The following is a 6,000-nucleotide window of genomic DNA, read 5'->3' as shown; positions in this document are numbered from 1 at the left end:
TAGCTGTTTTAGTAGTATACATGGTGTAGCCACTGCTGTGCAGCAGCACAGGTTGGGCCAAGGCCACCTCCTACCCTATAATCTGTGTTATTTAGATGAAAACTTTTTGCCTTGAAACTTTGCAGTACGAAGCTGCAACCCAATCGTTAGTTCATTGCTTGCAATTTGATAGGCTCCCAGATTTTCTAAATCTAAAGTGCAGCTCTACATTAATGTGATTATGGGAAAAATACATCTCCTTACTCTCCAAGTCTGTAATGCTAACATGGGAGACAAGATTAATGTAACTGCAGTCATGCACATCAGCTTCACTGAAGCCAGTGAAACTAAACAGAAACATAGCTAGCATGCTGGCTGTTTTCTTGCATAGGAATAGTGGCTACAAATTTGCTTTATGATAATCTTAGTCTGGACTATATTAATCAGTCTATAGCAAAAAAATGCCACTTTTGGGGGATTTTAAACATAACACGATGTAAAATGAAATACAACTCACTTGAGCAGACAAGTGGAGTAGTAGAGGCCTTTTTTTTTGCCCATAGGCTGAATTTTTACTTGTGTCAAAAAAAATCAAACAGCTAACACATACAGGTCAAACAATGTTACCTCAGAGTCATGTATTCACATTTTGTAACTAATAATGTACTGTTTCATGTTTATCACCTATACCTGGCAGCCTCTGGATTTAGAAGAAAGACCTGTATGCACTTGAATTATGAGCGTGAATGTACAGAATAGGATTTGTAGTTTTTATCTAATCAAGCATCCAGGCCTGATATGTCTGAAGTGCTTTTTGCTTCTATTGTCACATCTCAGATAAATCATTTCCTTCTGCTAATCTTTCCATGCTACTAGCATAGTAGCAAAGTATCAGAATGTATATTTATTTATATTATATAGGATAGTTTCAGTTTAGCTGCCAAACCTCGGCGTATTTGACCACTTTCTGTGAAACTGGCTCTTAGTATAAAGCTTTACGCAGCAACTTTATCTTACTTCATTTTCCCTTTCGTCTGCTGAATGTGTTCAACCTGCATAATTTTTAAAGGCTTATTGATGAATTCTCAAGTTTCAATTAAATTAATTTCTTGTCTCAGTCAGAATTTCATATCTAATCAGCTTTACAATGCGTTGATTTAGAGACTAATTTTCGAGGCTGAAAAGCACAGTTACAATTACTTGTTTTCACTTCCTATATAACGTTACATAGCATTAACTCCACCACTTAAACCTGCTAAAACCTCTCTGTACACATTTTTAAAAGTTTAACTTGAATAAGTAGCAATTTAATATGATGATAAAGTTTCATTTTAGTTTCAGTTAAACAATGGTTTAATTAGCTAATATCTTGATTAATGGTTAGGCCAACTGAATTAATCAAACTAAAAATAAAATGTATCTTGATTTAAATTTCTAGAAGTAATTTAAGGAGGAAAGAATCACACTCTAATAGCCATTATTTCATGGAATAGTTGTAAGTCTTGACATCTTCCTGTTCTCTAGTTTTTGAACTCCTTTAGATAGGGTGGTCAAGGTTTGTTCTTAAAGCACTGAATCCATTCATTCTGGATTGCAGAGATTTTCATTCAGTACGAGTTTTCTGGTGTCATCATTACGGGGTAGCCTCATAATTTTTCTACGGCGTTGTCAATCCTTCTGACACTTAAGTGTGAATGGCCATTTCCCATCCTACAATAGGATCAGAAATAAACCTGTGACAATAAATCCACAGTCCTTTATGGTCTCAAAATTACTATCTTATACAGAGTGCCTCAAATGAAACTCCATTTTACTGTTTTGTCGTATGAGCCAGCAGCACAGAGTGACCTGGTTCAAGGAGAAAGCCTGGGTAAGGGCAACACAAGACACAACTGAGCCTGTGCCACGTCAACATTTCCTGGGCACAGCTAAAGCCCTGGTTACAAGACAGAAACTGCTGCATTCACCTCACTATGCTGTATCTTAAAGTACACGTCACTTCCAATTAAAGTACGCAAGAAAGGGCCTGCTAGGTAACACAAACATAGCACAAATAATGTCAGATAACATCTGATAACAGAAAGAATGATAACTGTAAATTATCTATTGTGAACATCTATACAAGCTTTATTTCATGGGTGGGAGGTACTTATCCAACTTATTTTTGCTCATTATGGAATTACCAGTTTTTGCAGCCTGCTGAAGTCATTACTGGCCATTCCAAACCCTATGTGAAAATACAAGCTTATACTGATAAAAGGCTGGTGGGCTATTCCACTGCATCCGTAGCTGCTTGCTAGTTATTAAAATATTTCAAGCCCAGATATTCCAAAAAGCTCAAAAAAGAAAAAAAAAAAAAAAAAAAAAAAAAAAAAAAAAAAAAAACTTGGCTGTCCTTTCTCCAGCAGCTGCTTTAAAAATATTAAGAACTAAAAAAGTGTGGATACCTTTTGATTGCATTCAGGCTTTTGATTCAGCTGCAGAGGGAACGATAACTCTGCCAAGGCTGCAGTCAAGGGGCATCAAGAGCTGATGCTTTAAGGAAACAACATTAATATCTTAAGGGCCACAGAGGAAGGAGACTTTGGACATTTAACAAGAAAGGATTATGGCTTTTGCTCACCCTTCAGCAGAACAATGTCACAAGTTCATTGCTATTGTTGTCACTGGATTAGTTCTCCAGTAGAGGAATCATGTTTGCTGAGAATAAACATTTTTGCAGATATAAAGTGTTGCATTTTGAGGCATCAGTTTATAGCTGTCAGGAAAGTAACGAGTTTAGAGGGAATTGAAGACCTGCAGCTGCTTCTGCTGACATTATGCAGAACCAAAGATTGTACTGTGTAATGTTTACATTTCCCCCAAAACACACCGCAGACCTAAAGACATGCTTACCCTCTGTATACAGCACATCATTCAAAAGGGATTTAACACAATAACTAAGTTTCAGAAACCAATGTGAGACTAATCAGAACCTCTATTTTCCAAAGAAAAGGTTTAATCTGAACCCCTTGCCAACCTAGATTTCTTTCTCTCTGGTTTCAATTGTGATGCTTTTTACCTGATGGGCATCTCAAGATAAAATTTTGTAGTAAACTTGGGTGTGTGTGCACATAGACCCAAGTGCATATAAAGTAATGGAAGTTTAGGAGAACAACATTATACAAAACAAGGACAGTATAGGTCATTTATTACCAAGAAAATACTAACAAAATGAAAACATTTGGTTGTCATGCTTTGGAAAACAGAAACAAAAAAAAAGCTGTTTCCTTGTAAAAGATGATCTGGAGATTTTCTCCCATACGTCCCTTTTCATCAGCAGACCTAGCTGCCACATGCCTGTCTTCTGCAAGGTTGAAGAGAGCTAGCAGAATCCGCAGTGAAGGCTACTAAGCAGGTGCATAAATGCATGAGAAATCTGTGATGCATATAAGCATTATTAATATATATTTTTATATAAAAATATATAAAATTGTTATATATTGCCTCTATTATTACACATTACATTTACATTTACTGTGTTATGCAGCTTCTGCATAACATTCCTATTCATTAACACAGAACAACAAAGAAAGATTTTACCGAGATTTTTGAAATTCTGGCTGCAATGGAGCCCTTTGCCCTCAGTGTAGGAGCTGCCTCTGCCCATAGGAGAATACAGGAATGTAAAGTAGAAGCAGCATTGCTTTGGAATGAGGAATCAGCTCCACAGAAGCCCGTGGAGTTGCCATGTGCACAGAGAGCCATGAAATGTTGGTGCTAGAGAGAAAATTGGGACGAAGGACTGTGGAGGCTGGGGTTGTCCTGTAAAGAGCAGTTGCTACACTGGACCCTAGTGTTGGAATCCAGTACAAAATTGTCAGGGCATGAAGTCGTGTTGCAAGTTGGGGATTTTTTTCGCTGATATGGCTGTTTGCAGGATGTTTCTAGTTTGCATTTTACATTAGTAGAGAACTGATGACACTTGGAGTATGAAGATGTGCTGGAGCAACTGAGAGCAGGAGGTAAGATACATCAGGAGAAGGAGTAAGTGCTGTGTAAGGGGAAGGTTGCTGTCCTCTGAAGAGCTGACCTGTTGGAAACACTAACCCGCTAACCAAAAGCAATTATCGCATTTGGGTAGATGTAAAAGCATAGCTCTACCAACCTATCCCCCATAAAGCACTCAGCTCTTTATGTAGCAAAGTTAACTAAGGAGCTTAAGCAAGCATGACATGGCTTTATGCAGATCACTACTGGAAGACTTGCCAGAAACTGGCTTATGCAGCTTGCACAGAATGACTGATTTCTGCCCCGACTTGCTGTATTAGGAAAGCAAAGAGAACTAGTGACTCCTGTATGGCCATGGAGACCTTCTCTCTGAGAGGACTCTCCCACTGTGTGAATGTGGAGGGTTGGAAAAGATGCAGTTCTACACTATTTGTGTCCGGTGTCTCTGCAAAACTGAAATAGAGATGGAGCCCATGCACAAAGCGTATCTGGTGCTGAAGGCTTTTTACCACTCTAGCCTGCTTGCCAAGGGTACCATGAGCTGCTGATTCTAGAGTCCAGCAGTGGGTTTCTAGGGGTATCCAAATGATGCATTTCAGATTGTAAAAATAAGACCATACTTTGTTTTTACTTGTTTTTACTTGTCATACAAACATGCTGGCTGCTCCAAAGACTGTATATGTATGGTGTACAAACAGTAATCTCTCCATTTTCCCTGAAAAGTTGTCTTCTTGACTTGATAAGTACTATTCTTCACCATTATTATATCTGAGACCAATGATTTTGCCCCAAGAAATCTCCTGAAGAGTGTGCTGTCATTGCAAGCACCTTTTCCTCCATCATTTTAAGAGGCTCAGGTGTGTCAGGTAACAGAAGGCTGTGGCTTTATTGCTGTTTTCTCTAAGTAATTTAAACAAGAAAAATTATTCCTCATACTTCCCAAGCTTACCAACATGATTAAGTGTCTAGTTGCATCTCTAGCAGCAAAATCTGTCCAGGTAATTTATGCAACATGGTATAAGAGCAATCATTTGTGATTCACAGCTACTCAGCCAAGATGGTGTTTTCAAGAGCTTTTTCATTATTAGCATCTGGATACTCTGACCCAGCAGGATGTAGAAAGAGAATTAAACTGAGCAGATTGCCAAAATACCTGCTAATTAACTTTGTTTAACTTTCTCTAGTATCAGTCTAAGAGCAAGATATAGTTTGAAAGAATTAGGCATAGGAGATCTCTAAAACTTCATTAACTGTTTCATTTTCTAACTGCTCTGCCTCAGCTGAATGCTTTTTGAACCCTGTGGATTCACCTCTGTTTTGTTAGGACCAGTGCTAGCGAAGAGGTGTTCTGTACCTGCCTTTATGTAGACAGCAGGAATCTCACATTAATGACAAGCTTAGGTGAAAATGCGGGACACTGAGCTTTACAGAGCACCAGCACAATACAGTTCTGTACAGCAGAAATGCAACCCAGGAGATCGGGGCTCCCCGCAGGCCAGGGAAAGTAGGTTGATCTTCTACAAGTAGACTAAAGAAAGCCCTTTCCAGACAGAATTAGGAAAAGAGCATGGCCAGCAATACTCCAGCAATTTTCCCTCTCTGCTACTCCTTGAACGATCTGCTTGTTCATGATACTGTTGGTTCCCCCAAGGACTGTCCTCTGCTTCCACAGAAGCCAAGGAAAATTTTAATGATCTTTATAGACAGCAGGTTGGGCTTTTATATTTACTGGGGGAACTGTGTGATTCAAAACCTCTGCACCAAGACTATACAGCTGCAGTCATTCCCTTCCCAGACAGAGAGCAGTAACTTCTTCAACAGCTCCCAGAGACGATATTTTCCTTCAAGATATCTTTTGCCAGTAGACAAGTATTTGTTGAACAAGAGAGAGGGGAAAAAGACCTATAACAAAAACAAAGTGCAGACGGCTAGTTCAAAGAAACCAGAGATGCGTTGGCCAAGCAGGAAGAGAAGCAAACCATGAGTAGAAGGTCTGCACCGACACTCTGACCTGGTTCACTATTTCTCACT

This window comes from Rhea pennata, chromosome 2 (assembly GCF_028389875.1).
Source record: "Rhea pennata isolate bPtePen1 chromosome 2, bPtePen1.pri, whole genome shotgun sequence".
Classification (NCBI taxonomy): domain Eukaryota; kingdom Metazoa; phylum Chordata; class Aves; order Rheiformes; family Rheidae; genus Rhea; species Rhea pennata.
This window is presented reverse-complemented; position numbering follows the sequence as displayed.